Source organism: Hypanus sabinus, chromosome 6, assembly GCF_030144855.1.
Source record: "Hypanus sabinus isolate sHypSab1 chromosome 6, sHypSab1.hap1, whole genome shotgun sequence".
In the NCBI taxonomy this organism is placed as follows: Eukaryota; Metazoa; Chordata; class Chondrichthyes; order Myliobatiformes; family Dasyatidae; genus Hypanus; species Hypanus sabinus.
In genome coordinates this window covers 165,635,213-165,656,594 of record NC_082711.1, presented here as the reverse complement: position 1 = coordinate 165,656,594, position 21,382 = coordinate 165,635,213, and the positions used below count along the sequence as shown (strand labels likewise).

Sequence of the window (21,382 nt, the reverse complement as noted above, 5' to 3'; positions counted from 1 at the left end):
ACAGGCCCTCTGAAAATAATAACACCCAGGAAATTGAACTTGCTGACCCTCTCCACCTCTGATCCTCCAATGAGGACTGGCCCGTGGACCTCTCCATCCTGAAGCCTTTAATCAGTTCCTTGCTCTTGTTGACATTGAGTAAGAGGTTGTTGTTTATGGCATGGCTCAGCCAGATTTTCAATTTCCCTCATATTTGCTGATTCGTCACCACCTTTGATTTGGCATACGACAGTCAGTGTCCCGCTTGGTGGCGCAATAATATCAGCGCCGGACTCCAGAGTGAAGGTCCCTGCGTTCGAATCCAAGGTGGGTTGAGTATCGATCTAGCAACTCAGCCTCTTAAAAACAAGAATAGCTTGCAACGGAAATACCGTCATGACGGTGCCCCCGATTAACTCCACTGCCCAGTTAAGGGCTATTCTTCTACGACAGTCTGTGGTGCTGTCAGTGAACTTAAATATGGCATTGGGGTTGTGCTTAGCCTCACAGTCATAAGTCTTAAGTGAATACAGCCTTGTGGTGCACCTGTGCTGATGGAGGTTATGTTCATTATTGAGAGATAGTGCTGAGAATACTAGTTCGCCAACATGTGGGATGCTCAACTGAACTTTATTGATAGCTCTGCATGTACAGTATGTGAGCTCCTCCCATGTGGGAGTGACTAACTCGTGGCGTAGGAATAACACTATTGACTACCACTACAATGAAGATCGTGGAGAAGATGTTGTTGACAATCTGAACCGACTGCGGTCTGCAAGAGAGGAAACCGAGCATCCCATTGAGGCTAAGGTCCTGGAGTTTATTGATTAGTTTTAACCTGTAGATTAGCCTCTAGATTAGGGAAAAGTGTTTGAAGAGTATATTAATAAAGGATTAGGATAACATTTTACAATGAATTTTGAGAATTGGTGTGTCGTGGGGGACGGAAGACCAGAAGCAGAGAGCTGGTGGCTGGCTGTGTGCCCAGAGACCCGAGTTCTTTGGACACAGAAATCAGAAGAAGCGTCACAATAGACTTTTAACATCGCAAATCAGCGAGTTGTTTGTTATGTCTCCCCTCTCGCTGTGAAACGGGGCCCCCCTTTTTCCCTTACTAGGGAGAGAGCCGGTGGTATGTCGAATACCGAGTGAACGAGTAGTCTTTGGGGTGCTGCGAGTCTGTGTCTTTATTGATGCTTTGCTGCACACTTGAGTGCTCGGTGGGAGCGCTGATGCTTTTTTGTGCTGGTGGAGGGGGGTGGTCGTTTCTCTGCTGGGGGGGGCTTTGGGGTTCTAACGTTTAACTCGTTTAACTGTCATTCATTCTTTGGGGCATTCCTCTGTTTTCATGGATGTTTGTGAAAAACAAAGATTTTCAGGATGTATATTGTCTAAATTTCTCTGTCATTAAATGTACCTTTGAATCCTTTGAAGTTGCCAGAGTTTGCATATCTATCAAAAGTAGTGTGTCCAGGCAACTTCAGAACCCACTGATTCTCGCAACTCCCTGGACAATGCATCCTCCCACCCTTTCATCTGTAAAGCTGCCATTCCCTTCTCTCAAAACCTCCATTTCCACTGCATCTACTCTCAGGATGTGGTTTTTCATCCCAGAACAAACGAGAAGTCCTCCTCCTTCAAAGAAAGGGGCTTTCCTTCCTCCACCATCAGCACTGTCTTCACCCGTGTCTCTTCCATTTCATGCATATCTGCCCTCACCCTGTCCACCCATCACCCTGCTAGGGAAAAGCTCCCTCTCGTCCTTACCTAACATGCCATCATCCTCTGTGTCCGGCACATAATTCTCCATCTCTTCAGTCATCTCCAGCAGGATCCCACCACCAAACACATCCTTCCCTTCCCCCCACTTTCTGGTTTCCACAGGGATCACTCCCTATGTGACTCCCTTGTCCATTCGTCCTTCCTCACTGATCTCCCTCCTGCCACTTACCCTTGCAAGTGGAACAAGTGCTACACCTGCCCCTATTCAGGGCCCTAAACAGTCCTTGTAGTTGAGACAACACTTCACCTGTGAGTCTGTTAGGGTAATCTACTGTATCCAGTGCTCCTGATGTGGTCTCTTGTGTATCGGTGAGACCGGACATAGATTGGGAGATCGCTTCATCATTGGCCAGAAAAAGCGAGATTTCCCGGTGGCCACCCACTTGAATTCTACTTCCAATTCCCATTCCGACGTGTCAGTCCATGGCCTCCTCTGCTGCTACGATGAGGCCACCCTTAGGTTGGAGGAGCAACTCGTTATATTCTGTTTGGGTAGCCTCCAACCTGATAGCATGAACATCAATATCTTGAACTTCTGATAATTGCCTCCCCCTCACCATTCCCAATTCCCATTTTTCTCTCTCTTATCTTATCTGTTTACCAGTCTATCACCTACGTCTGGTGTTCTTCCCCCTTCTCTTTCTTCCATGGCCTTCTGTCCTCTCCTATCAGATTCCCCCTTCTCCAGTCCTTTATCTCTTTCAAACGACTTCTCAGCTCTTTACTTCACACCACCCCCTCTCCCAGTTTCTATTTCCTTGCTCTCCTCCCCCACCTGCTTACTGTTTTCCAGTCTTGATGAAGGGTTTCGGTCCAAAACGTCGACTGTTTACTCTTTTTCATAGATGCTGCCTGGCCTGCCGAGCTCCTCCAGCATTTTATGTGTGTTATCTTGTCTGTGACTTCAGAACCAAATGGATCGGGGCCACATAATGTTTAATGTTGAGTGATTTAAAGCAATCTGAGGGGACATATGGCCCTCTGCTTTCCTCAACTTTCCTAAGTTGTGGAATGTTTTGTAAAGAGAACGAAAGCAAACATGAAAATGTATACTGATACAGAAACCTTAAAAAGTGGGAGGATATTGACTAATTGCTTAAAGGCTTGTCAGATCCTAATCTTCCTAACATTGATATACAATACAACAGTAAAAATAGTTAGACTTTGTTCAAAATTGTGAGCTGGATTACTTGCCCTCAGGACACGTACAGAAAATTAAATTTGGCTTACTTAGAAAGCACTCCCCCCTCCCCCCCCCCCCCCCCACACACACATATACACTTGGGTCTTAATGTGCTTAGGGATTCTGGGAGAGTGATGGCAGGCAGAGCACATGTTCCCCTTCATGGGTGTCTTAAATTAAAAGAATGTCCATGAGACTTTAAGACTTAGGAGAAAAATTTGGCCATTCAGCCCATCGAATCTGACCTGCCATTTGATCATGGCTAATTTATTTTCTCTTTCAACCCCATTCATCTGCCTTCTCCCCATAACCTTTGACGCCCTCACCTATCAACCTCTGCCTTAAGTATATCCAATGACTTGGCCTCCACAAGTGTCTGTGGCAATGAATTCCACAGATTCACCACCCTTTGGCCAAAGAAATTCCTCCTCATCTCTATTCTAAAGGGATGTCCCTCTATTCTGAGTCTGTGCTCTCTGGTCCTAGACTCTCCCACTGAAGGAAACATCCTCTCGATGTTTACTTTGTCTAGGCCTTTCAATATTCAGTAGGTTTCAATGAGGTCCCCCCCAACCCTCCCCCGTTCTTCTAAACTCCAGCAACAGCAAGCCCAGAGCCACCATACGCAACTCACGTGTTAACTCTTTCATTCCCAGTCTCATTCTCGTAAATCTCCTCTGGACATATGCTTTCTTAAATAAAGGGCCCAAAGCTATTCACAATGCTCCAACTGCGGTCCTTGTTTTAATATTCTGGTCCTCTTGAAATGAATGTTAACATTACACTTACCTTCCTTACCATCAACTCAACCTGCAAGTTAACCTTTGGAGAATCCTGCCCTAGGATTCCCAAGTCCCTTTAGAACGGAGAACATTACAGCACAGTACAGGCCCCTCGGCCCATGATATTGTGCAAATCTTTTAACCCACTTGAAGATCAATCTAACCCATCTCTCCCACATAGCCCTCCATTTTTCTATCATCCATACGCCTATCTAAGAGCATCTCCGAATGCACAACACGTTGACCCTTGAAGTGGATGGGCTACAGCAGCAGAAGACCATGGACATCCACTCAGTGGCTTAGGTACGGGATGTGCCCAATAAAGTGGCTACTGAGCATAAACAGGCAGGCTGTTCTCATTTCATGTGGCCATGGTTCCCTTCAGACTGAAGCAGCACATTTTAATTGGTTTCAATCCACTCGCTCCCTGGAAAATCTTACATACGGCACAAACCCAGTGCAGAGAAGGCAAGAGGGTGTATCTAGCCCTACTCCAAATCAAACAAGGCTGAGAACTACCCTATCAGTGTTCAGTGTGTTTCGTTTGAAGCATTCGCTTGCTTCAGCTTTCCTGAACTTTCAAGGACACTTCATCACAAGAAGGGCCAGAGTCGCCTCTACTTCCTGAGGGGATTGAGGTCCTTTGCACCCTTCCCTCACATGTCCTATCGGTCTGTTGTCGCCTGTACAGGGGCAATGGCATCAACACGGGGTGACGCCAACAGGCTCAATAAACTGATGAGAAAGGCTGGCTCTGTTATAGGAGTCAAACTGGACACACTGGAGGCTGTGGTAGAACAAAGGACCCGACAGAAAATCCTGGCAATCCTGGACAATGTTTCTCACTCTCTGCGTGTCACCTTGGCTGAACAGAGGAGCACTTTTGGTAATAGACTAAGACAACTGTGCTGCTCCAAAGAGCGCTATATGAGGACATTCTTACCCTCAGCCATTAGGCTCTATAAAGAGCCGACTTATAGCTGGGGAAGTGTTGAATCCCCTCCTGCTAGACTATTTGTGGCAACTTACTTTTAATTCCTTCTAATTTCTCTTTAATATTTGTATATCTGTGCACTTGTAATGCTACTGTGACACTGTAATTTCCTTTGGGATCAATAAAGTATCTCTCTATCTCATGTTCTCAATATTCATTCCTTATTTATTTCTTATTTTTTCTTCTGTATTTGCACAGTTTGTTTTCTTTTGCACGTTGGTTGATTGTTTGGGGTGTTGTCTTTCATTGATTCTATTATGTTTCTTGGATTGACTGCACATGCCCACAAGAAAACAAATCTCAGGGTTGTATATGGTGTCATAAATGTACTTTGATAATAAATTTACTTTGAACTTTGAACTTTGGAAGGATCAAGGTGCCTAACCCCTGTATGAGGCAAGGTGTGTACCTTGTGCGACTCTCTGGTGTTTGCCCAGGATTGCAAGTGATAGTCAACAACCAAGGAAACAATGAGAAGAGGCTGTGACCTGCCTTTGACTCCCAGATGAAAGTGCTCTTAATTTAGCAGGTGCTAACCCATCAAGAGCCTGTTTGCTCAGCGCAGAAGCTGCGGACAGAGTCATACCAGTCCTGAAGGGGTGCTGGCCGGGCCTTGATCAGATAACACCCTCTAGCAAGTACAGCCTGATTTACATGAATAATCCCGTCACTGTTTCCGCAGCCTGCCTGAAGCCCAAGTTTGGCTCTGCCTGTGTCCCTTGCAGTATTTGATGACTAATCCGGGAAACAGGCAGAGTTATTGGCTTCACCTTGACTCTTTACAACCTCTGTCGTGTGACTGCAGTGGCTTCCCTGGGGTCAGCTCAGCAGGGACAAGGGCAGCTTTGGTCTCTGAAAGCAGCTTCCTATGAGAACTTCGAGGAACATTAAACATATTTCTACAGTTTTCAGTGCCAGAGACAGGGGTGGAGGGCGCGCTGCGAGCCTGTACAGGTGGGCTGTAGACGCTTTGCTGGCTGCTCGCTGTGCAGAATCTACTCTCTTCTTGGAATTACAGGGGCTGCGAAGAAGAGAGCCATCAGGACCATCACAGAAGCTGCTGAGTGAGCCCCAGATTGCTATGGATCAAGAGGTGTGACCCGTGGACCAACGCTGCTGGGGCACAAGCCGGGGCCTGATCAAACCTGGCTGGTTCGCCTGGGCTGAGACACCCAGCGAACTCAGGTTACATCACTGACGCTGTGTCCCAGTTCACCCTCGGATGTATCGCAGCACCTGGATGCAATCCTTCTTCCTGATTCAGGTTTGTTTACTTGTTTATCGCATGTGCATCAGCACAAAAAGTGAAATGCGTCGTTTGAGTTAACAACCAACGCATCCTAAGGACGTGCTGAGGCCAGCCCGCGAGTGTCGCCAGAGATTTGGGTATCGACACCTGCAATGTTCAACAGAACAACACAAGCAACAACAACAACAGAATGACACAACAACAACACAACAACCACAACAACAGAACACAACACAACACATAACAACACAACAACAGAACACAACACAACACAACAACAGAACAACACAACACATAACAACACAACAACAGAACACAACACAACACAACAACAGAACAACACAACAGTGCAACAATACAACAACAGAACCACAACACAACACAACAATGCAACACAATAACAACACAACAGCACAACACAATGACAACAACAACACAATAACAGAACAACACAACAAACCAACAATAACAGAACAACAGCACAACAACAACATAACAGAACAACATGAGAACAGAAGAACACAAGTAAAGCAAGCCTCTTTTCCTCCCTCCCTCTCACTCACACACCATTATACAGTAATTAGTTAGCCCTCAGCAGATCCTGAGAAACTCCTCGGAACATTTCACTGTGCTAAAAGCTCTGCATAAATTAAAAAATGTTGCTAAATTAGCTGGTGACACAAAAATAGATAGGAGAGTAGGTTGCAGAGGGTACGAGAAGGGTATAAAGTGATATAGGTTGGTGAAGTGATAATGCAAAGACCTGGAAAAATGAAGAATAAAGTGATTGACAAAGTCTTAGATGACATTCCAAACTTTCGCAAACTTCCGATGACCCCAGGTTACAGTTAAAGAAGAAGTTATAGATGCTGCCGTGCTCTCTTTGAAATGGTATTTACGTGCTGGTCCTGGGACAGATCCTCTGATATGATAACGCCCAGGAATTTAAAGTTGCTGACACTTTACACCTCCGAGCCTCTACTGAGAACTGGCCCATGGACCCCCAATTTCTTCCTTCTCTAATCGATAATCAGATCTTTGGTCTTGCTGATATTGAGCGAGAGGATGCTGACATGGCACCACTCAGCCAGATTTTCAATTTCCCTCCTATATACTGACCCATTACCCGCTTTGCAACAGTGGTGTCTTCAGCAACCTTAAATAAGGCATGGGCATTGTACTTAGCACGACAATAATAAGTGCAGAGCAAGTAGAGCACACATAGCCTTGTGGTGCACCTATACCGATGGAGGTTATAGAGAAGTGGAATGTCAATCCATACTGACAGATTTGCCCTTATAAGAATGCATAGATTCAATACGTCATCTAAGACTTTGACAAGCTATAGGTGGACAGTAGAGAGTATCCTGGCTGGTTGCATTATGACCTGCTATGGAAGACCAATGCCCAAGAAAGGAAAGGTCTACAGAAAGTTGTGGATACAGCCCAGCACATCACAGCCAAAGCCCACCCCACCACTGAGCACAGTTACAAGGAGCACTGCCATGAGTAAGCAGCATCCTTCATCAAGGACCCCCACCATCCAGGCCATGCTCTCTTCTCACAGCCACCATCACAAAGGAGATGCAGAAGCCTCAGGTCCCACGTCACCAGGTTCAGGAACAGTTATTACCCTACAGCCATCAGGCTCCTGAACTGGCATGAGTAATTTCACTCACCTCAACTCTGAATTGATTCTACAACCTACAGACTCACTATCAAGGGATCGACAACTCATGTTTGCTTATTTATTTATTTAGAGATTCTCAGTATTATTTCTCATTTCCACAATTTGCCTTCTTTTGCATGTCGGCCATTTGTCAATCTTTGTTGATGTAGAATTTTTGTAAATTTTATTGCTTATTTTCCAATAAGTACCTGCAAGAAAATGAATCTCAAGGTGTCATGACGGATTGGTGCTACACTGTCAAAGTTTGGGGCACTGGAGTTCGGAGTTCAGTCCTGGCGTCGTCTGTAAGGATTTTGTGTATTCACCCTGTGACTGCATGGGTTTCCTTCTGGTGCTAAGGCCCAAAGGCGTACCGGTGAGTGGGTTAGATGGTCATTGTAAAAGGTCCTGTGGTTAGGTTGGTTGCTGGGCAACTCATTGGACCAGAAGAGCCTGTCCTGCATGGTGTCCCAAAATAAATGAATAAAATATATGTATGTACTTTGATAAAACATATACATTAACTTTGACTTTGACTGTCACTTAAAACAGAACAAAGAGTTACCTGATAAACACGTGGGTAGAAAGTTATTGTAGGTGAACTGGAATGTGGAGTCTACGAGGAGGTCAACCGTGCATTAGCATCCTTCCTTAAAAATATGTAAAAAATGTTGTAAGCAGTATTCTCTCCCATGGCCTGCATTCAGTTCCGTTTGTGAGAATGAGAGGAGATATAATTGCGATAGATAAGATTCTTACAGAGTTTGACTGGCTGGAGGATGTTTCTCCTGGCTGAGGTGTCTCAAACCAGGAATAAAAGCCTTAGAATATAGGGAAAATCATTTAGGACCAAGGTGAGGAATCAATTCCCCCACTCAGTAGTAAACCTTTGGAATTCTCTACCACAGAGGGTGGTGGATGTCGGTACTGCATATACTGAAGGAAGAAATTAATTTCTCATCCTAAATTAATCCAGCAGTCTAGAAGGAAAGCAGGAAGGTAATAAAGAGTTAGGAGGTCAGTTGTAATAATATCGAATGGCAGATGGTACTTGAAGGGCCGAATGGCTGTGCCCACTAAAAGATATTAACAATTAATGTTATAGTTTTAAATCTTAGGTGAAGTTCACAAGGTGTAATCAAACTTCAGGCAGTCTGGAATTGAGCTGGCTGCTAGGGAATCTCATGTAGTTCCTATAGCATTTCATTGCAATATGGCATGAATCCACCTGCCACCCTCCCCCCGGCTCCCTGATTTCCCCAGTTTCACTTCTCAACTTCATTTATTTATTGAGATACAGCAAGGAATAGGCCCTTTTGGCCATTTGAGCCGTGTTGACCAGCAAGCCTCCAATTTAACCCTAGCATAGTCACGGGACAATTTACAATGGCTAATTAACCTACTAACTGGTACGGCTTTGGACTGTGGGAGGAAACCAGAGCTCCTGGAGGAAACCCACGCGGTATCAGGGAGAACGTATAAGCCCCTCACAGACAGCAGCTGTGACTGACAACTCCTTGCAGGCTGTGCTGGTGGGAATTGAACCCTGGCCGTCTGTACTGTAAAGTGTTGTGCCACCCCCTTCACCCGGGTAACCCCTGCCCTCCTTCGGTGGATGTAAGCTTGATGGAGCAAGGTGAGCCCGGCTGAAGGGGTTAAGATCTGAATACAATTTGCTTCGGAGCAGTGTTTGGTAAGCAATGATCTCAGATGGTTTTTCTGCACCTGGTGTCCAACAAACTGAAAACCGTGCATGCCCAGGCAGGGTAGTCAGAACCTGCACAATGAGAGATAACAGCAAACAATGGTCTATAGATGTGTAAGTTGATTCTGATGCCATAAAGTGGCAGGTAACAAGGAAATTCTCCAAGAGTCTGTACGAACAGAGTTGAGAAATCCTTTGTCAGTCTCTGTCCAGGTTATGTTCAAAGTTCAAAGTAAATTTATTATCAAAGTATATACAGTTCTGTGCAAAAGTCTAAGGCACATGTATATAATTAGGGTGCCTCAGACCTTTGCACAGTACTGTAGTGATTTTATGTATTGCACTCTACTGCAATACGTCATCAAATTTCATGACACATGTGAGTGTCTTATTCGGATATGGGTCTCTGTTGTGGACTGAGCGTTGGAAGGGGGCAGGGAGGGGGGAATGATAGTTGGGAAAAGGGGAAGGGAGTGGGGATGGAGCGGGAAGTACCAGAGAGACATTCTGTAATGGTCAATAAGCCAATTGTTTGGAATCAAATGATATTGCCTGGTGTCTCAGGGCTGGGTGTGACTGCGCCTGCACCACCCCTCATCCTGGTTCTCCTTCTCTGCCACCTGTCCCTCACCCCTCCTGTGATGCTCCGCCCTCAACATCCTTTCCTCCTACCAGATTTAAGAACTCGCTCTCTGCTCCACGTTGACAAATGCAGTACTCTGCAAAAGAATTAGGCACCCTGGCTACGTATATGTGCCATAGACTGTTGCACAGTACTGTATATACCACCATATGCAACCTCGAGATTCATTTGCTTGAGGCCATTTGCAGTAGATACAATGACCAATGTACAACAGGTGAAAAATTGTGCAAAAACAGAAAGTAAAACAAAATAATAATAAATAATATTGAGAACATGCGCTGCAGAGTCCTTGCAAGTGAGTACAGAGGCTGTGGAGTTAATTTAGTGCTGGGGTAAGCTGCAGAAGCCTGATGGTTGAAGGATAATTACTGTTCCTGAACATGGTGGTGTGGGGCCTGAGGCTCCTGGTCGTCCTGCCCGATGGCAGCAGCAAAACGAGAGCATGGCATGGATACTGCAGTTCCTTGATGGTTGTTCCTTTCCTGAATGTCTCTGTAGCCCACTCAGTTCTTGATGTCTGTAAATATAATGTAATCATTTTGCAGAGAAACATCTTAAAATCATTGTGTATTTATTGAAATGGCAGACAGGAATAAACCACAGGAATACAATGGCTGCATAATAAAAAAACGACTGGGTGGCCTTTTTGTCATCTCTCACTCCTCATCCCCATTCAAGTGGCCCTCTGTCATCAGCTTGTGGTCAAAAGAGCTGCAGATTCTCACTTAGAGTAATATGCTTACAGAGCCATATCAAGGCTGATGTAACAACAACTTATAACAAAGAATCAGCATCAAATTTTGTTGTTATTGACTTATGTGTTGTGAAATGTGTTTTGCAGTATCCATACAGTGCAGAGAAATAAAATCGCTATCATCTACATATATAAGTAAATAGTGCAAAAAAATAGAACGAATGAGGTTCAGGAGCCTGAAGACACACACACACTGTTAGGAACAGCTTCTTTCTCTCTGCCAACAGATTTCTGAACAGACCTCGCTATTTGATCTCTTTTTGCACTACTTATTTATACTTTTTTATATTTCTTATCGTAACTTACAGCAGTTTTTTTCTGTCTTGCACTGTAATCACCAACTTTCAGGACATATGTCAGTGATAATAACCTGATTCTGATTCGGGGGTGCCTGGACTGTTCAGAAATCTGATGCTAGCTTTCATATATTAAGACTTCCCAAGTGGCTAACAGTCGAGATATAATGGATCTCAACCAAACTGTTGACCATCTGTTTTCCTCTACAGGTGCTGCCTGACGCATTGAGATTTTCCAGCAGGTTATTGTGACAGAACTGTTATTGACGCCTTCAAAAGGCGATACTTCGAGAAGGCGTCACCCATCGTTAAGGACCCCAGTACTCAGGACGTGCCCTCTTCTCATTGTCACCATCAGGGAGGAGGTACAGGACCATAAAGACACAGGCTCACTGTTTTAGGAACAATTCCTTCCCCTCTGTCATCAGATTTCTGAATGGGCCATGAACTCCCCCTCACTATTTTGCTCTCTTTTGCCACTATTTATCTATCTATCTATTTACTTATTTATTATTGTAACTTATTGTATGTTTCATGTATTGTATTGTCCATGAAACAACAAATTTCACGACATACAGTCCTGTGCAAAAGTCTTAGGCACATACATATAGCTAGGGTGCCCAAGAGTTTTGTATAGTACTGTAGTAATTTTATATATTGTATTGTACTGCTGCTGTAAAAATAACTAACTTCATTTCATACGTGAATGACGACAAACCTGATTCTGATATGAGTCTCTATTGTGGACTGAGAGTGGGAAGGGGGCAAGGAGAGGGCAGGGACACACACAAAATGCTGGAGGAACTCAGCAGGCCAGGCAGCATCTAGGAAAAGAAGGGTTTTGGCCTGAAACATTGACTGTTCACTCTTTTCCATAGATGCTGCCTGGCCTGCTGAGTTCCTCCAGCATTTTGTTTGTGTTGCTTGGATCTCCAGCATCTGCAAATGTTCTCTTGTTTGGGAGAGGGGAGGGAGCAGGACACTCTGGAGAGACATTCTGTAATGATCAATAAACCAATTGTTTTTTTTTAAACTTTTTTTTATTGCATTTTTAAATGATTACAAAGTAAAGTATGGAAAAACAATGTATATAACCCTTACCCCCTCCCCTTAACCCCTCCCCCCTAACTGAGCCTATAGAAAAAGAAAGAAAGAAAGAAAGAATGCCTGGTTGTTGGAAGATCTCCACATGCTCCATGGAATTCGTAATAACTTTAATATGTATATTTATTTCTTTCCCCTAATAACCAATTGTTTCATCTTCAAAGCATCTATATATTTAATCCTGTCTTTTGTAAATAAGGGCTCCAAATTTTCAGAAATGTTTCATATTTATCTCTTAAATTATAAGTAATTTTTTCTAATGGAATACAACCATAGATTTCTTTCTTCCAAGAGTCTATACTTAAATGTGTATCCGATTTCCAAGTAACTGCAATAGCTTTTTTGGCTACTGCCAGTGCAATTTTTATAAATTCTTTCTGATACTTATTTAGTTTAAGTTTCGGTTTTATCCCTTCAATATCACCTAGTAAAAATAATATTGGATTATGAGGAAATTGTGTTCCTGTAATTTGTTCCAGTAAAAGTCTTAAATTTGTCCAAAAAGGTTGAATTTTAGAGCAAGACCATGTCGAATGTAAAAAAGTACCAGTTTCCTGGTTACATCGAAAACACTGATCTGATAAATTTGGATTTAATTTTTTTATTTTTTGTGGTGTAATATATAATTGATGTAGAAAATTATACTGCACTAATCTTAGCCGAACATTTATTGTATTTGTCATACTATCAAGACATAGTCTTGACCAATTAAAGAATAAATATAAAATATCAAATAACACTTTATTTTGTTACTTTCAATTAAGGGCTTATTTAAGAGAAAAATTAGGTCAAACAATGTTATTGCCGAAATCTAATGAAATAGAAATTTTAATTCAAAAAGGAAATATTAAAAAATTTATATCTTGTATGTATAATTTGATTCAAAGACAGGTAATTAAACAAGGAGTCCATAAGTCAAGACAAAAATGGGAAAGTGATTTGAATAAACCAATTGTTTGAAATCAAATGACCTTGCCCGGTGTCTCAGGCCACCATCTGCCCCTGGCACCCCTTCTCTGCCTCCTGTCTCACCCTCCTCCCATGGCACTCCACCCCCGCCATTCCCAACATCCTTTGCTCCTGCCAGATTTACGAACTCGCTCTCCACTCCGTGTTGACAAACACAGCACTGTGCAAAAGTCTTAGGCACCCTAGCTACATATGTGGCAAACACCCTTGCACAGTGCTGTATGTCAGTGATAAACAAACCAGATTCTGATTCTGAACAAAACTCCACAACTAGCCAAATATGGAGATATTATGTCGGACGAACAGAAGTTCAGGAGGATGGGAAGATTTGAGACCACAGGTTAAGCAAGGGGCTTCCAGAATTTTAGCACAGTTGACAACGTTGGGTAATAAAATCATCATCTGGGCTGCCCAGTGCTTTCCTCTGGATTCAGAGCTGCACCTTATATAAAAATGCAGACACAGATTAACAGTCTGTCAGGCACTGATTAGGAAGGCAGAGGAGTCCACTGAAGCCTCGACTATTGTACGTGGGTATTGTATGGTAAACAGCTCGGGTGCCTATGAGCAGGCTTCCAACAACAAAAACAAACTTTCTGATGAATTGGCTTAGAAGGGAAAGCATTGTTGTCCAAAGAGTTTGTAGCAAATATACACGGCCTTTGAACTCTCTGAGGAGATTAGATGAAGCTGATGTCAAGACGAGGCTGATACACAATGGTGATAAACTGTCTACAGAAACTGATTGGCTTTACTGATATGCATTGCTAACAGTTCACTGATCCTGAAGGAGAATGTATTTATGTTGTGTAAAAGAAGCTAAGATATGTGCATAACTGTTTGTTGCTACTTATCACTGAAAAGAATATAGTCAGTGGATGAGTTGTGGAACTTAACCTTTTGTGGTTAACACGATTCCCACGTTTGAATGTCATTCTCTGCTGTCTCATCCTAATATGGGTGTCATCAAGACAGTACCCTTGTTAACCGTTCTCTCTGTCCAGAAAGGTTTACACTACTGCTCATTTGCTGATGCGCACTGTAAATTTACAGTGAATGCCCTCAAGAAAATGATTCTCAGGGTAGTATATGGTGACATATATTCATTACATGCCATGTCATATGATTTGGGTAATCACAGTCTTTACCATGATTGCCCTTGATAATTTTTTCTCTACAAAAGTGGTTTGCCATTGCTGCCTTCTGGGCAGCGTCTTTACAAGCCATTAACAAGACTCTTCAGAGAATTGTCTGCCTGGCGTCAGTGGTCACATAACCAGGACTTGTGATGTGCACCAACAGCTCATATGAACATCCACCACCTGCTCCCGTGGCTTCACGTGACCCTGATCAGGGGGCTAAGCAGGTGCTACACCTTGCCCTAGGGTGACCTGCAGGCTAGCGGAGGGAAGGAGTGTCTTACACCTCCTTTGATAGAGACGTATCTCCACCCCTCCACCCAGATATTCCTCTACGTATTGCAATTTTACTGTGAATGCCCTCAAGAAAATTAATTCACGGTAGCCTATGGAGACATATATGTACTTCGATAATAAATTTACTTTGAACTTTGAGGTGGTAGTAATGCGATTATTTGAGTTGAGTGTGATGTTCTCCTAAGGGGTTGTCTATTGGTGGGCCCTCCGATGGCTGTAGAGCAATCCTGGTGCAGTGTGGGTAAGAGTCAGTGATGGCCGTGGTTAGTGGTTGGGTCCTTTGGTCGGTCAGTGTCTTCTTTCATACTTGCCACTTGTTCTCTTTGGCACAGCTGTACGTTGGTGTTAGTGTGTCTATCCTTCCAGCTGATCAGAGTACTGCATAAGGCTCACTGGTGGCTCTGTTCAGGGTTTTCAGGAGCCTACTGGGTACAATTTATCCATGAATTTGTGGAGACAGGGGCCTCTCATTCCCTTAATAATTGAATAGCCTTCAAATGCTTGGTCACTGTAGTTGCTTGATGCTGCTAGAATGGGATTTGAACTCACAATGACTGGTAAATTAGGGCAACTTTTGTTCCTGGTGTGTTTCTACCTGATGCTTACTTGATTCTGATGATGGTTCTCAGTCCAAAACGTCAGCTGTTTATTCGCTTCCATAGAGGTTGCCCGGCCTGCTGAGTTCCTCCAGCATTTTGTGTGTGTTGCTGTAGATATCCAGCATCTGCAGAAGCTCCTGTGCTTATGATTCTATATTAGATGCTTTACTTAGGGAAGAGGTGTCCACTACACTGAGAAACAATTACTTCCCCCGAGCCATCAGGCTGATCAACATCTCCACCCATTAACCCACCCCATCACCATTAACTACATAGCACCTAGCATCACTTAATCACATACCATCAGTCTATGTATAGACCAGTTACTTGTTCAAAGTTCAGAGTAGATCTATTATCAAAGTATGTACTGTATATATCATCATATACTTACCCTGCGATTCATTTCCTTGCAGGCATCACAACAGAACAAAAAAATAGAATCATTGAAAATCTACACACAGAGACTGACAAAATGTGCAAAAATAGTCAAACTGTGCAAATACACAAAAAAAAACCCAAATAAGAATAAAAGTAAATAAATAATACTGAGAACCTGAGTTGCAGAGTCCTTCAAAGTGAGTCCATAGGTTCAGCATTGAGTTGAGTTGAATTATCCACTCTGGTTCCAGAGCCTGATAGCTGATCCTGAACCTAAGGCTCCTGTACCACTTTCCTGACATTCTACATTGTGTTTTGTAGGATTGCTTTTGTATTTATATGTATTGTGATTTTCATTTTTATTGTGTTCTTTACGCTTATTGTGTCCTCTTTAAGCTGCATTGTACCCGGAGTAGCAATCGCCTCATTCTCCTTTACTGTACTGTACTGAAGAATGACACGGCATAAACTCTGAACGTTTTGAGGTTATTTATTAAAATTGGAGGAGAGCTCAGAGAAGGAGAAGCACCCCACTTGGTGTCAAGGTTAGTTCACAATAAGATGCAAGAGATTTATGGCAGCATGGTGGTTAAGTTCCTGGGCCAGCAGCCAGAGTTCTGGACCAGTGATCCAGCGGCATGAGTTCAAACCCCACCATGGCAACTGGGGAATTCAAATTCAAGCAACTAAATTAACCTGAACTTTTAAGTTAAAAGGTTGTATCAGTCGTGTTAGATTAATATAAAACTCACTATTTCATTAGTGCCTGTCCAATGAGGGAATTTGCACATGGGTTGAGAATGACACAATGTGACTGACATTAATCTCTTTCCCCAGTTCAGGGGCAATTACGGATTGACAATAAACACTGGCGTTGCTAGTGAAGTCCCAATGCTCCAATCAACTTAAAAAAATAGAAAATGTCTCGGCTCTCTGGACAAAACTGGGAATTTGGTGTGAAAGTGGGTTTGAGGTGTACTACTGAAGGGTTTTGTCCTGAAACATTGACTGTACTCTTTTCCATAGACATCGCCTGGCCTGCTGCGTTCCCCCAGCATTTTGTGTGCGATGAGGTGTAGGATCTGACATTATTCTGCAGTGCAGGAGGAATTGATTGGCCTATTACTTACCTTGTGCTCTTTGGCTGCCCAGTGGACTTTAGTTCAGAGACTGCAGAATAGAGGAGGTTAAAAAAAATGGACCCAAGAAAACATACAGATGGTGGAAATCTGAGCAGTACACACAAAACGACGCAGGAACTCAGCTTTTTACGTGTTAAATAATAAGTCATAGCTTGCAGCCGCTGAGATGTTTAAAGATTTTTGAATATTCAATCAATGGGTGTGTTTTTTATAAGCTGGATTAGCATTTGACAGCTGAGGTATCAGTCGACGCGAGCACTTTACATCGTCAGTTGTAAGATCAGGGTTCAATTCCTGCCACTGTACGTCCTCTCCATGATCACATGGCTTTCGTTCCACCCTCCAAAGCTTTATGATTAGGTTCAGTAAATTGTGGGCATGCTATGTTGCCACCGGTTACCACTTGAGGGCTGCCCCCAGCAAAACCCTCTTTGATTTGACTTGAAGCCAATGATGCATTTTGCTGTGTGCTTTGAAGTTGCAAGGCATATGTGACAATAAAGCTGATCTTCATATTTTATCTTTTTTATTTTTAATTCCCCATCCCTATTGCTATTGAGAGGGTGGTGGGGAGATGTATTGTGAAACGCTGAAGTCCTTGAGGTATTAGGGAGGTAGTTTCAGGACTTTGCCTATCAGCAGTGAAGGAACAACATCTTTCCATAGCAGTATGAAATGTGGCTTGAAAGACAACTTCTAGATGGCTTTTCCTATCCTTTTCCTTCTTGCTTGTAGAGGGCTTGGGTTTGGGAAGCACTGTCAAAGGTGTTAATTACTGTCTACCTGAACAAAAATGGACTTCTCCCTTGAAGCCTGTGGAACCATCAAGGGTACCTGCCACAATAACCAGGTGGAGTTCATTGTAGGCAATCTGTTTTTCAGTGCTGAATAACTGTTTGCATTGGATGAACACCACTCGATTCTTGAACCAACCAGCAAAACCTTAATCACTGTAGCCGACCAACACTTTGACTGCTTTCATCACTTTGCACTAAATGGACTTTATATTTTGTTCTAATTGTGATTTTCTTCTTATAAAGATTTTGGAGAATTAATGCTTTCCTTGTGAACATTGCTGAGGTAATGCTACGTGCCTGTGATGCTGCTTTGAGTAAGTTTTCATTGCACCCACAAGTATCTGCTGAAGGCTTAGACAGCTTAGCTATATATGTGCCTGAGACTTCTTCACTGTAGTGTATTTGTCATGCGAGTCTGGAAATAGCAGTGGCAAAGGATGTTGGGGATGGTGAGGATGGATCACTGTGGGTGGGGTGTGGGGCAAGTGGCAGAGAAGGAGTGTCAGGGGAAGGGGTGGCATGGGTGGAGATACACCCAGCCCTGAGTCACCAGGCAAGGTCACTGAATTCCAAACAACTGATTTACTGATCATTCCAGAATGTCTCTCTGATGCTTCCCGCTCCCTCCTCTCTCCCTTCTCCTTTTCCCCACCATGATTCCCCTCTCCCTGCCCCCTTCCCACTCTCAGTCCACAATAGAGACACACATCAGAATCAGGCTTATCATCACTCACATATGTTGTAACTGCCTCAGAGACATGTTTCAGAGAGATGTTTATTTTATGTTTTTGTCACAAATTCATGATTATTTTATCATCCTAATATAATGTTTGATTAAAAATTTTGTGGATTTTATGTAAGGTTTTATTTAATGTAGAGTGTAATGGGTCACATGACCCGAGTTTAATAGGAGCATGACTGTGGCATTATGGGTCAGAACCAACATGGAAGCAGGGAAAGACACATGGCCCTAAAATAACCTTATTCTGCACGTGGTCCAAGAGGCGCGCACAGTAATTGTTTTTATTTGTTTTATATTGTGTATAATGGGGTTGGTGTGCCTTTACACAGACAGTGTGATAAGTTTTTAGTGTTTTTATTTGACTTCATTTAAGAGATAAAAATAAATCTTGAAGGACATCTGTATGATGCGTGGCCATTATTTCATTGGACCAGTGTAGTTACGTGTGTCATGACATTTGTTTTTTTACAGCAGCACAGGGCAATATATAAAATTACTACAGTACTGAGCAAAAGTCCCAGGCACCCCAAATACATATATGTGCCCAAGATTATTGTGCAGTACTGTAAGTGTCAATGTGGAGTGGAGAGTGAGTTTGTAGATCTGGAGGGAGCAAAGGATGTTGGGAATAGGGAGGGTGGAGCACCATGGGAGGGGTGTGGGACAGGTGGCAGAGAAGGTGTGTCGGTGTGGGGGTTGGTGCGGGTGGCGATACAACCTGTCATGAATTTTTTTTTGTGACAACAGTACAGTGCAATAAATAAAATTACTACAGTACAGTCAGCCCTCCTTATCCGCGAGGGATTGGTTCCGGGACCCTTCGTGGATACCAAAATTAGCAGATGCTCAATTCCTTTATTCAACCTGTCTCAGTGCGGTGGATCTTAGGACCCAGCGGAACCTCAGACCTTATTCAACCTGTCTCAGTGCGGTGGATCTTAGGACCCAGCGGAACCTCAGACCTTATTCAACCTGTCTCAGTGCGGTGGACATTAGGACCCAGCGGAACCTCAGACCTTATTCAACCCGTCACAGTGCGGTGGATCTTAGGACCCAGCGGAACCTCAGACCTTATTCAACCTGTCTCAGTGCGGTGGACATTAGGACCCAGCGGAACCTCAGACCTTATTCAACCCGTCTCAGTGCGGTGGAGCTTAGGACCCAGCGGAACCTCAGACCTTATTCAACCCGTCTCAGTGCGGTGGATCTTAGGAACCAGCGGAACCTCAGACCTTATTCAACCTGTCTCAGTGCGGTGGATCTTAGGACCCAGCGGAACCTCAGACCTTATTCAACCTGTCTCAGTGTGGTGGATCTTAGGACCCAGTGGAACCTCTGACCTTATTCAACCTGTCTCAGTGCGGTGGACATTAGGACCCAGCGGAACCTCAGACTTATTCAACCCGTCTCAGTGCGGTGGATCTTAGGACCCAGCGGAACCTCAGACCTTATTCAACCTGTCTCAGTGCGGTGGACATTAGGACCCAGCGGAACCTCAGACCTTATTCAACCTGTCTCAGTGCAGTGGACATTAGGACCCAGCGGAACCTCAGACCTTATTTAACCTGTCTCAGTGCGGTGGACATTAGGACCCAGCGGAACCTCAGACCTTATTCAACCTGTCTCAGTGCGGTGGATCTTAGGACCCAGTGGAACCTCTGACCTTATTCAACCCGTCTCAGTGCGGTGGACATTAGGATTTAGCGGAACCTCTGACCTTATTCAACCCGTCTCAGTGCGGTGGACATTAGGACCCAGCGGAACCTCTGACCTTATTCAACCTGTCTCAGTGCGGTGTATCTTAGGACCCAGCAGAACCTCAGACCTTATTCAACCCGTCTCAGTGCGGTGGACATTAGGATTTAGCGGAACCTCTGACCTTATTCAACCCGTCTCAGTGCGGTGGACATTAGGATTTAGCGGAACCTCTGACCTTATTCAACCCATCTCAGTGCGGTGGACATTAGGATTTAGTGGAACCTCTGACCTTATTCAACCTGTCTCAGTGCGGTGGACATTAGGACCCAGCGGAACCTCTGACCTTATTCAACCCGTCTCAGTGCGGTGGACATTATGATTTAGCGGTAGAGATCTGAATCTGCAGTGTTTCTGTTCACAAAAATAATCACGATCGCGATTGAAAATATAAAGTGGAAATAATAAAGCAATGGGAAAGAGGTGAAACGCCATTGGTCATTGGAAAAGGGTCAGTCAGTCAACGATCGGAACAATTTTAAAGGATAAGTGAGAAAAACTCTGTCCTGATGAAAGCTACAATTACTACTAAGCAATGCAGTGCTTTAATTATTGGGTTTTGGGGTTTTAGGGTTTTTGATCCCCACATCAACCCAGCATGGTGCAGAGCGCACTCGATAGTAGTCTGTCACTGGATCGAACTCGGGAAGAAGTTCCCGAGCCCAGCGCTGAAACATATGTTCTTAAGCATTTTATATGCATAAAAAGGTAAAATATATACGAAGACAAACGTTTGACTAACGCTAAATAATACCTGATGTACCTGTTCTGACTTACTGAGTAAGAGAACTTCCGATTTTTTTCGATCCTGATCCACGATAACCCACGCACATCCTCCCGTACACTTTAAATCATCTCCAGATTACTTATAATACCTAATACAATGTAAATGCTATGTAAAATAGTTGTTATACTGCATTGTTTAGGGAATAATGACAAGAAAAAAAAGTCTGTACATGCTCGAACAACAAGTGCTGGAAGAGCACTTCCGGGTTTTCGCGATTCGCAGTTGGTTGAATTCGTGCATGCGGAATCTGTGGATAAGGAGGGCCGACTGTACTGTGTAGAGGTCCCAGGCTATATGTATACTGTATATGTGGCTAAGACTTTTGCACAGTACTGTACGCATACATGTGGCAATAAATTTGACTGTCCTAAGAGAAGCAAGAGCTGGAGTTCGAAGTTTAGTGAGCTTAGCAGTGAGTTACGGGTTCAAGACTGACTTCAGCTTTAGAGGCTTGAGCACGTAATCTGCAGTGGTGCTGCTGAGAAGCAGTGAGGAGAGTTGTCCCTCACTTCTGCAAACTCATTCAGATGTTAAAGGTCATTTGATGGACTGTGAAGGCACACAAGTGGTTCTCCTGGTGTCCTGGCTAAAGTTTAACCTTCACCCAATGTTATCCAAAGGATGAGACACCAATTGA

The 21,382-nt window shown here is 43.7% G+C and overlaps 1 long non-coding RNA gene across 1 annotated transcript in view; it reads left to right on the top strand.

The window, feature by feature from the left end:
- Positions 1 to 11,847, top strand: part of LOC132396044 (uncharacterized) — a 40,119-nt gene extending 28,272 nt beyond the window's left edge. Inside the window, exons 2-3 of the long non-coding RNA XR_009512818.1 lie at positions 5,739 to 5,984; positions 11,247 to 11,847. This is a non-coding gene — a long non-coding RNA (uncharacterized LOC132396044). The remainder of the gene's footprint in view (positions 1 to 5,738; positions 5,985 to 11,246) is intronic.
- The last annotated feature ends 9,535 nt before the right edge of the window (positions 11,848 to 21,382 follow it).